The sequence below is a fragment of the Marmota monax genome, unplaced genomic scaffold (genome assembly GCF_021218885.2).
Source record: "Marmota monax isolate L192 unplaced genomic scaffold, Marmota_monax_Labrador192_F-V1.1 WCK01_AAM20220418_F8-fsc00730, whole genome shotgun sequence".
In the NCBI taxonomy this organism is placed as follows: Eukaryota; Metazoa; Chordata; class Mammalia; order Rodentia; family Sciuridae; genus Marmota; species Marmota monax.
This window is the reverse complement of record NW_026693495.1, coordinates 86,141-98,010: the sequence shown is the minus strand read 5'-3', so window position 1 is coordinate 98,010 and position 11,870 is coordinate 86,141. Positions and strand designations below refer to the sequence as shown.

At 38.4% G+C, this 11,870-nt stretch overlaps 2 pseudogenes; both read left to right on the top strand.

Moving 5' to 3' along the window:
- Window positions 1-4,887: 4,887 nt before the first annotated feature.
- On the top strand, window positions 4,888-5,426 carry LOC124102104 (vesicle transport protein GOT1B-like; annotated as a pseudogene).
- Window positions 5,427-10,277: 4,851 nt separating this feature from the next.
- On the top strand, window positions 10,278-11,214 carry LOC124102108 (olfactory receptor 7E178-like; annotated as a pseudogene).
- The last annotated feature ends 656 nt before the right edge of the window (window positions 11,215-11,870 follow it).

Sequence of the window (11,870 nt, the reverse complement as noted above, 5' to 3'; positions counted from 1 at the left end):
TGATATATGGTTTGTACTTCCAGCCATGTTTGATTATTTATCTTCTTCTTTTTTTTTTTTAATTTAGTTTGTTTCTCCATGGTTAACTTTCCCCCCGCCCTCTGTTTTTATAGAGGCACTTCCCACTGATGGTTTTGGTTATTGTTTTTCATTTCTTACTCGTGTAGTGTTTTGCTCAAGATGCTTTGCAATGCTGGTTTTCTGGCTGCAAATTCTTTTAGCTTTTGTTTAGCATGAAAGATTTTTATTTCGTTGTCGTACCTGAAGCTTAATTTTGCTGGATACAGAATTCTTGGTTGGCATCCATTTTCTTTCAGTGTTTGAAATACGTTGTTCCAGGATCTTCTCGCTTTCAGCGTCTGTGATGAAAAATCCATTGGTAACCTTATTGGTTTACCCCTGAATGTTATCTGCCTCCTTTCTCTTGTAGCTTTTAAAATTTTCTCTTTGTTCTGTATATTGGATATCTTCATAACAATGTGTCTTGGCATTGGTCTACTGTGATTTTGTGTGCTCGGTGTCCTGTATGCATCTAAAATTTGTATATCCGTTTCCTTTTTTATTTCTGGAAAGTTTTTTGTAATTATTTCATTCAGCAGGCTACTCATTCCCTTGGTTTGAATCTCTGTACCTTCTTCTATCCCGATGACTCGTAGGTTTGGTTTTTTTATGTTATCCCATATCTCTTGGATGTTTCTCTCATGATTTTTAACCAGCCTTTCTGAGTTGGCTAGGCTCTTTTCAAGATGATATATTTTGTCTTCATTATCTGACGTTCTGGCTTCTACTTGCTCCACTCTGTTAGTGATACTCTCAATTGAGTTTTTAATTTGGTTTATCGTTTCCTTCATTTCTAGAATTATTGTTTGATTTTTTTTAATAATCTCTATCTCCTGATAAAGATGCTTAACTTCTTCTTTTATCTGTTTATGTAATTCATTTTCAAAGTGTTCTTTCACTGTTTGGATTTGCTGTCTCATATCCTCTTTAAGGTTCCATTCCATCTGTCTAAGGTATTCCTTGAGTTCTTTATATGACCATTTTTCTGCTGACTCTAGGTCCTCCTGAATATTTAGGCTGTCCTTCATTGTTTGTACCCCTTTTCTTCCTTGCTTTTTTATGCTGCTTATGTTACTTCTTGTTCTGTTTGATTGCTGAGTTACTGTTTACTCTTATAAATTTATTTGATGCTTGGGAGGAAAGATATTAGAATGGAAGGGAAGAAGTCACTAAAGAGAATGAGAGTTGGCAGGTAGAATTCAAGGAAGGGGGAATAAGAAAATTGAAAAGAAATGAAAAGACAAAAGAAACAAAAACAAAACACACACAAAAAAGTTAGAAAATAAAGAAAGAAAGAAAAGAAAAAAAATTTTTTTACAAAAATAATAATGATAATAAAAATAATTAAAATTAAAAATAATAATAATAATAAAATAAAAAAATTAAAAAAACTTAAAAACATTAAAAAAGTTAAAGAACAACAACAACAAAAAAATTGAAAGTGAAAGAAGAGAAAAAGGAAAAGAAAAAGAAAAAAAATGATAATAATAATAATAATAAATGCAGTCATAGAGTTCGATTAATTTCTCTTCCAGTAGGTGGAGCTGTGCCCACTGGGTCAAGCTTCTCCTCTCACTAGGTGGGAACCAATCACTGTGCAGCAGCTCTTCCTCACAGACTGGGCGGGTCTCCAATCCTGAGTGCCTAGGGCCTTCTCTTGTGTTTCCTCAAGCCAGGCCGTGCTCACCTGTGACGCTCACCACAATACTGGCTACATGCCATGTCTGCTGCTCCTGGGAGCCCTGTCATGCTGGTTTCAATGCAGTTATCTCCTCCGCCCGTGATGTCAGTTCTCTGCCAAGGTGGTATCCCATGCAAATGGTGACCGTTCATTCCCTTTGCTGGGTGACCAATGCAATGGGTGGGTCCTGACTGTCTCTCCCAATCCCCATTTCAATCCTGTGGCCACTGCCTATGAAGGCTCGGTTGGTTTTTACCTCTGAAAGTTCATAAGGGCCAACCAGTTATTTCAGCGGGATCATTAGTGCTGAGTCACGAGAAGCAGGCAAACCGGAACTTGAATGCAGCCGATCCGGGCTCGGTGTGTGTGTTCTGAGGGGCCCAGACTGTACGCCCCAGATCCACATCAGCTCAGAATTGCCTAGTGATCCTGAGCAAACAGCATTTATACAATTTACAGCTCCCTATGCCCGCGCACTTGAAGAGGTCAGAGACTTGATCTCTCCCCGCCCGCTGCCATGTTAGATCTCCTCAATGATATTCATGTTGCCCTTACAGCTTCCTGGCATAAGCAAGTTCTTGGGATTATACAAACTGCTGCTTCTGTTTCCAGTCCAGATTTCTAGAAATTAAACCCTGCTGCCGTCGCCTCTTCCCCGGGGCCACGCTCAGGGGCGCCGTGCTCGTCCGCGACTGTAGCTGCTCCGCCGTCCGGTGCCCGGCCCCCGGGGCCCAAGCAGCTGCCGCCGTGGCTCTCCAGACCCCTCCTCTGGAGCATGGGTCCCCTCGCAGGGGGATGCAGAATGACCCCAGAGCAGGCTCTGCCCGAGGGTGCAGTGACGAACAGGTGACCCAGGCGCTCAAGGCTGCGGTCCAGCCTTCGGAGGACAGGGCTCGGCACGCAGCCCAGCTCCAACCTCTAGGTGCGGCTGCCAGACACTGTAGACATAGCCATCAAGACAGCATCAGAGAGCATATGGCGGCTCCCACGGAGTGGATTTTCGGCACAGAAACCGCAGACCAGCAACAATCCCAATCCACAAACTCTCCCTGTATAAAAAATATTAAAAAAAAAAAAAAGGCGGGGCGCACTGAGCTTTCTTTGCATAGGGTACTTACAATCCACTGCTGATTACACATTCACCTTCTCTGCCCAGAGCGAAGCGAAAGAGGAAGCACATGGGAGCAAAGCGCCCGCGGCTCTGGGCAGCAAAGCGTCCGGGAGCCAAGCGTCTCTTGTTTGATCTCTTTGTTCTTCCTGCTGCTTGGCAAAGTGGTCCGCTACAGATTAACGGTGAAAGGAGCTCTTACATGCTGCACGAAAACTCGATTAAAGCTGCTGCTCTGAGCACCACGCTCAGCACTTCAGCAATCCCCGTGTGCAGTGGCCATCCATCTTCCATCTTCCAAAATTAGGTTCATTTAATTTCTTGCCAAGTGTGTCTTTTGTGTGCGTGTGTGTGTGTGTGTGTGTGTGTGTGTTTAATTCTGAAAGGTGTAAGACCCTACAAATATTATAGTATAAAATATTTTCACAGCTCAGATTGATGGACATCCTTTTAAAATAAACTCTGACTCATAAAAAATGTCAGGGTTGTGAAAGATAAAGGCTGAAGAACTGTCCCAGACTGAAGTTCAACCAGTCATGATAACTAAATGGAACATGTGAACTTCGATTGGATCCTAGAATAGAAGAAATAAATAAATTATTTAAAATAAAAAGAAAGACTTTGTTTTTTGGTAACACCCATAAAAAGACAGAAGAAAAAAATTTCTGAAGTGAAATGAGCAATTACTTGATAAGCAAAAATAAGAATTTATGACAATATGTGTTGAATTTGAACACAGAATGATTGCAGTTTATTGAGACATCATTGGAGGAATCCTGCTAGTAGGAGAGAAAGTAGGGTCATTTTTTCAATACTACATGGGAAGGAACTACATGGTGGTATCTGCTGAAATATCAAATACGGAGCTACTTCGTCCCATGTGACAGGAAAGTTTGGATGAGATTATGGTGATTTGATGGGTTGTGTAAGTTGCTGGAAAGAAGAGGGATAGGTCCAAAATCTTGTGGTACCTACAGAACAACATCAAGAGCACTCTTGATCACACAGCGTGCTTAAGATCACACAACAGTAAATATCAACCTGTTCTTTCAGCTTTTCAGATTGCTGGTTCCAGTTCAGTGGAAATCACACCTCTGTCTCTTTCCAGAGTCATCTGTATTAGGAGGCCCCTTCCTGATTCTGTGGAATGAGTCCTGTCATTCATGAGGAAAGATCCTCAGTTCTCACTGCTCATCAGATGTGAAGAGGGAATGAATTTCAGTAGGTCCACCCCATTAGGAAGGAAGCCTAGTTCAGTGAGTGTGTTGGGAGGCACACAGAGATGCAGGAGATACTATTGGGAGCATTGCTTTCTCAAATTGAGGATCAGCAAGGTCATTGGAATGGCTATACTGAATGGCTCTAAAATGTAAATGTTTTGCTCAGAGACCTATGAAATTTATTCTCTGTTCATAGAGGGAATTTAAGAAATGTCACTGAGAATTCTTCTTTAAACTTAAGCAGTTTAAAGCATAAACTGAATGTCATTTATCTATATATCCAAAGTCTTATACAGTAGGGCAGAGATAGGCACACTTTTACCTTATATAACATCAAGCAAATTATCCACTGTTTCAGAGGAGAAACTTAAGATATTTTTACATGCATATTCAATATGGTACTTCTTCCCAGGACCACCAGACCTTCCATAGATTAATTTCTCAACTCTTTTTTTTTTCTGGTACCAGGGATTGAACCCAGAGATGCTTAATCACTGAGCAACATCCCCAGCCCTTTTTATTTGGAGACAGGTTCTGGCTAAATTGCTAGGGCCTGACTAAATTGCCGAGGCTACCCTTAAACTTGTGATTCTGCCTTAGCCTCCATTTTTGCTGGGATTCTAGGTATGTGTCTCCATGCCCTGTTCTCTAATTTCTCAACTTTTGAGAGAAATGTATGGTTCAAAATTATGAACAGTGGATGTTTCCAGAAGATGTGACAGCTCTCCTGGGCTACTTCCTGCCTTCTTTTCTCCCTACTCAGCTTTCCACGCTGGGCATTTCGAGGTGCTGCCTCCACTGCCCTCTCCACTACAACCATGATCTCCTTAACAGACACCCAGAAAATTGAAATGGGATTAACAGTTTTTCCTGTTGTTTGGAATGATTCTCTTTTTTGACAAAGTACTACTGGCTATTGGAAATGTTTTGTTTGTGACTGGCTAGGCTTTTATAATCAGTTTCAAAAGAACCTTCAGATTCTTCTTCCAAAAAGATAAAATGAATGCTACAGGATTTTTCCTAGGTGGTGTATTTGTAGTTCTTATTGGTTGGCCTTTGAGAGGCAGGATCTTTGAAATTTTTGGATTCTTTAAATTGCTCAGGGGCTTCTTTTCTGTGTTGTTGGCTTTATTAGAAGAATGCCAGTTCTTGGATCCCTCTTAAATTTACCTGGAATTAGATCATTTATAGATAAAGTTGGAAAATGCAACAATATTGTTTCACAACAAGAGAATTTGAAGACTCATTTAAAATGTTGTATTGTTTATAAAATTCTTTGAAGAACATTCAGTACAAAATTAAATTACATCAAATAACTTGTAATGTTCTTTACAGAAGCTTAAAACATGTAGCCTACAAAGACCAACAGCAATTAGTACAGAAGCAATGAAAACAGGCTTCTATTTTTTTTTAAGAGAGAATTTTTAATATTTTATTTTTTAGTTTTCGGTGGACACAACATGTTTGTTTGTATGTGGTGCTGAGGATCGAACCCAGGCTGCACGCATGCCAGGCGAGCGAGCTACCGCTTGAGCCACATCCACAGCCCGAAAACAGGCTTCTAATCAAGTGATCTCAGAAGGCAGCAAGCAAACTAAGGGAGATGAAATCCATGTTATGAAGCATATTGAAACTCTAGAAGGCTATTTTTATTATTTTTCCACAATGTGCAGAACACAGCCATTCTTAGAGAACTGTGGTGTCAGTTACTTTTGTTTTTACTACTATTATTATTGTTTTGAGGGCTCAGGAGCACCCATGGGCATTTGCTTTTTAGAAATGTCCACTGTGATGGCAACTCTATTTCCAGTTGTCCTGTATCTCTGAAAGTAATGCATGAGTAGGGTTGGATTATGTCATTTTAATATATTAAACCCAGTGAAAACCCAGTTCATGTATGAATCCCTATTTTTTGTAAACATGGAGTTAAAATAAAACTTTTGAGGTTCTTCTGAAAAAATATGAATAATGGGATCTATTCTCCTCTACTGATAGTATGTCCAATATTAACTCATAGAATAAAAGGTTGATTTATCAACTCTTTCCTTTCTAGAAAAAAAGTCTCCAAGTGTATAAAAGTATATGGTCAGAAAACTTTCAAGTGAACATCCAATATAGAATGAAAAAAGTTTTAGTGTTTCTTTTTTTTTCAAGGATACTGATCATGGGAGGGCGAAGTGAAAATAAGCATTTTGGTATGCAAATATAACTATCTTTGGTGTTCATTTGTCATGTGCTGTAAATTCATCCTTGGCTATAATCGTAGTATTTTATCCCTCCATCTAATATGAAATGGCTTTGGTTTAGTAATACATTTTGTAAAGACCAGGTATTCTAAATGTCTGAATATACTCAGCTTCTTCCTCTCATATCTATCTCTATATATCTGCCATTTGGGATCCCCTCAAAATAATTTATTTATTCCTTTTATAATTTATCAATGTACAGCTAAACAGCATACTTTGTCCCATATCCATTATGTATGCATTAAACTTTTCTTTGTATCAAGCCCAATGTTCTGATAGAAGATGAGGTGAGGAGGGGCTAAGATACTCCCAATGACCTTACCTCCTTGTTCTTATGCCCTTGTGTGACTTCCATGATGTATGGCATGAACCTAGAGACTCCCTTTCAGCAATGTGAACACGGAAGAAGTGATGGGAAGTCACTTCTGAGAATAGAAAGAAAAGCATCAGGCTTTCTACTGTGGAAAACACAAGGAGTTTTCCTAAAAAAATTAAAAATAGAACCACCATATTATTCTGCAATCCATTTGCTGTGTATGTAGTGAAAGGAAATGAAATACATCTGTTGAAGAGACATCTGAACTCCCATGGTTACTGAAGCACAATTCATACTAGCCAAGGAATGGAAATAACCTAACTGTCCATCAATGGATGAATGGATACAGAAAATGTTGGACATACACACGATGAATACTATTCAGCCATAAAAGGATGCCATTCTACCATTTGAAACAAAATGGATGGAAGGGGAAGACAATAAATAAGCCAGAATCTGAAGACAAGCACCACCTGATATCATTCAGAAAGGTGGTCTCAGAAGTTGATAGTAGCATGATAGTTATCAGAGGCCTTGAAGATTAGGAGGGAGTGATGGGGAAGGATTAATTACAGTTTTCTAGTTTGAGAGTAGCAAATAAAATATATACTGTAATTTTTTAAAGTTACAGGAAGGAATATTAAATATTTTCACCATAAAGAAATGACAGATGTTTGAAGAGATATAATCACCATGATTTGACATTACATAATGTATACCTGATTCCAAATATTACATTGCATTTTAAATATGTACAATTATTATGTATTGGTTAAAAAAGAAAAATTAATATTAAAATATAGTTTCCTCCTCCTGCTCCTAGTGTATTTATTTATTTATTTAATTTTATTAAGTTTTTTTTTGTACATCTAGATCAAGATGTATCTTTATTTGTTTTATGTGGTGCTAAGGATCAAATATATGCTAGGCAAGCACTCTGCCACTGAACTACAGCCCAATCCCTGCTCCTGGAGTATTTAAATACAGTATGTTGTCAAAAACTTATGTAAACTTCAGTGGTTTTATAATGTATCAATGTAATTTCATTAGAGAAAAAAGAACCAAGATTCAGTTGGACTAGTAAAAAACCCATATATCTTCAGTACGTAAAGTACCAAACCAAGCAAAGGTAAAAATAAGTTGAAATATGAAGTTCTCCTTAGAGACATATAGGAATGGAAATAGTGTGAGATTCTTGAAACAAGAAATCTAATTCTCAATATATTTTTAGATTAATACAATGACCAAATCCCATATTTGATTGTTATAGTGAAGAAAAGTAGTCTGAGTTTTACATAAAGATCCAACAACTTGGAAGTCAGACCAAGTACTTTTACTTTTCTCTTTTTTTGTTTCCTTTAATATTAACAAGTCCTCAGAGATTGAATTATTGTGTACCTATTGGCTAATTAGGCCTCCAAGGTTGCACAACTGAACTAATTAGCCCATGCTTCTAGCCCTTTACTTTGCCAGTTCCAGTGTAGTGGCTCCACAGCATTGTCTACTGTCTTCATTGGCATCTTCATAAATTTGAGCCATTTTTCAAGTCCTGAGTACAGAGACTGAGGTTTCATCACACACTAGGAGGAGAGGAGCACTGGATCCACACTCCTTGGTAATGCCCCAGCAGAAATGCAGTACTGCCCAGTAAGTTCTGTGGGAGATGGTAAAAAGAGGAGGAACCATCAGCATCATTGTTTCCTCATCACTGGTGCAACCATGTCAGTTGGGATAATACCAGTATGCAAAGTTTCAGCTTAGAGGACTAAGTTTATGTTTTGGTTTGTGATGTGGTCCAGGAATTTTCAAAGTTCTGTTTTCTCCTACACTTATTCTAGCTCCTGTAGGCCTCTCCCTCATGGTACTAGTCAATGAATGTTGCCTTCATGGGAAGGCTTAGCATGAAATTCTTTTAACGAGGTTAAGAATGCTGAGTTTCAAACCTGATGGAGACGTATCTTGAGGTGCTAAATTCTTTATTTGTAAATAATAGGATTTATGATAAAAAGAACTGATATTACCAGGACACTATGGAATACAAATAAACAAAGCAAAACCAAATAACAACAGCAACAAAAAAAGAGCAAAATCTAAAAATAAAAAACCTTGCCAAAATAGAAAATAGCAAAAGTGTTCTTATGTATAAGATGTTTCCTTATATTTGTGTGGGGTTGATATAGAAAACGCTGAATAAAACAAAACATTTCAGAAGTGTTTTTTAAATTTGTTATTGTTGAATTATTGACACATGCACTGTACGCTAGTGTGTGATCAGTGATGCTTCATGATTATGTGCATATTCATCAAAATTTGAAGTCCACTAAAGCCAAGGTTAGGTTTATAAAATGATTTAAAAAGATGATCTACATATTTGAATGAAACCCTCTTTCTGTGAAAGAATGAAATATTAACGTGAAAGAATTATGAAAATCCATGAATTTAACTGGTAAATAAAAGTGTGATTATGAACTTTCAACTTTATTTGAATTCCAATAATATGGTCTTAGCTCTCACATAGTTTTTATAAATATTCTGCATCCAGGAAATTCATATCATTGTCTTAGAAAAAGTAATCTATGTTTGACTGTTTTTCATTTACCTTTAATTAGAATGATTTTTCTTTTCTCAATGAAGGAAGGGTCTTTTTGTTTTACTTTATTTATTTATTTATTTATTTATTTATATTGGTTCTTTTTAGTTATCACAGTAGGATCCATTGTGTTATAGTTATTTAAAGATGGATGGAATATAACTTATTCTAATTAGGACCCCATTCTTGTGGGTATACATGATGGTGGGATTCACTTAGGTATTTTCATATGTAAACATAGGAAAATTATTTTACATTGATTGCACTGTCTTTCCTATTCCTATCCCTCCTCCTTTCCCTGCATTCCCCTTTGTATAATCTATTAAACTTCTCTTCTTCTCCCCGACTTTATTGTGGTTTAGCTTCCACATATCAGCAAAAATTTCTACCTTTGGTTTTTTGGGATTGGCTTATGTCACTTACATGATAGTTCCCAGATCTATCCATTTATTGGCAAATGTCATAAAGTCCTTCTCCTTATGGCTGAGTAATTTCTTTATCCATTCATCTGTTGAAGGGTACCTAGATTGGCTCCATATCTTAGCTATTGTGAACTGTGCTGCTGTAAACATCGTTTTTTTTTTTTTGTTTTTAATCTGAAAAGAGTTGGTTGTATTTTATGTAAAAATGAAGTGTTTGTGGAGTGGCGTACTCCTGTAATCCCAGTGACTCAGAGTCTGAAGCAGGAGAATTGAGTTCAAACCCAGCCTCAGCATCTTAGTGAGGCCCTAAGCAACTCAGTGAGACCCTGTCTGTAATAAATATAAAAATTAAAAAAAACCCTCAAAACAGCTGGGGATGTGACTCCTGTGGGTTCAATCCTTGGTATTACACACACACACACACACACACACACACACACGCACACACAGCAAAAACAAACAAACAAAAAAACAGGATATGGGATTTATGGTCAAATGTGTATGGTCAAATGTGAGGTCTGTATAAGAGGTATAAGTCTGTATATTGTATATTGCTTTGTCCAAAATGTAGACACAATACTAGATGACATACTTATTTCATTTTCTCTAACTTTTCATTTTAAAAAGCTGTCCAAACAACATAGAACTACAAAATCCAACACGTGTCTCAGAATTTCATCACAAGGGCCTCTCTTATTATCTTGGACTGCAGCCCATTCTCCTTGGACTGTTCCTATCCATGTACTTGGTCAAAGCACTTAGGAACCTGCTCATTATCCTGGCCATCAGCTCTGACTCCCACCTCCACACCCCCATGTACTTCTTACTCTCTAACCTGTCCCTGGCTGACATCGGTTTCATCTCCACCTTGGTCCCAAAGATGATTATGAACATTGTAATTCACAGCACAGTCATCTTCTATGAGGGCTACCTGACTCAGATGTCTTTTTTGATCATTTTTGGATGTATGAATGGTATGCTGCTGACTGTGATGGCCTATGATTGGTTTGTGGCCATCTGTCACCCCCTGCACTATTCAGTCATTATGAACCCTTGCCTATGTGCCCTCTTAGTTTTGGTGTCTTTTTTATTTAGCCTTTTAGACTCCCAACTGCATAATTTGATTGCCTTGTGATTTACCCACTTCAAGGATGTAGAAATTTCCAATATCCTCTATGATCCTTCTCATGTTCTTAATCTGGCCTGTTTCTGACACTTTCACCAATAACATAGTCATGTATTTTGTTGGTTCCATGTCTGTTTTTCTTCCTATCTGTGGAATTTTCTTCTCTTACTGTAAAATTATTTCTTCTATTATGAGAATCCCATCAACAGGTGGGAAGTACAGAGCCTTCTCCACCTGTGGATCTCATCTGTGAGTTGTTTGCTTATTTTATAGGACAGACATTGGAGTGTACCTTGGATCAGCTGTGTCACAGTCACCCCAAAACAACACAGTGGCCTCAATGATGTACACTGTTGCCAGCCCTATGCTGAACCCCTTGATCTACAGCCTGAGGAACAGGGACATTAAAAGCTCACTGAGGAGGATCCGCAGCAGTTCAGTCTAATCTCAGGACCTCTGACATCCATTTGGAATCTAATTTGGAAAATACAACAAAGCCAAATATCTAGATCTGCAGATTCCTTCTCCTTGGATATATAAATTTTTATAGTTTAATGACTAATTATCACTTTCAGAATAGTAGTTGATACAATTGGTGGGAAACAGGAAGGGGAGATTGCTTGGTTTCTGTTCTCGCGACTAAAAGGCTCAGGGGTCACTCTAGTTAAACTGGGTTAACTGGGCTGCACGAAATAACTGCACAAGAGACACAAATACCTATTTCTTTGGGGTTGCTGTGACGGCTCCTCTGACCTTAAGAGTCCGCAGAAAGAGAGAGAGAGAGAGCACACGCTGACCTCTTTTATTGAGGAGAAGCTATTCAAATGAGCAAGGGGTCAGGTTTCAGGGGGCTGAGTCTATCTTCTTGATGTCCACTGTCAGCAGGTTGACTGACACCTGGGTAGGCCACACCCAAGGGCACAGTAAGAGGAGGGGACACACACAAGACACTTCCATGGAAGATTCTATCCTAAACAGGGCAAGGGGTTATATTACAAAAGAACAGGTGAGCATAGCTTCACCCATGGGGCTGTAGCAAGACACACCCATTTCTGTGACTGAGTGCCTCAGCACCCAGCTGGGGAGTGTAACTCAGTCACC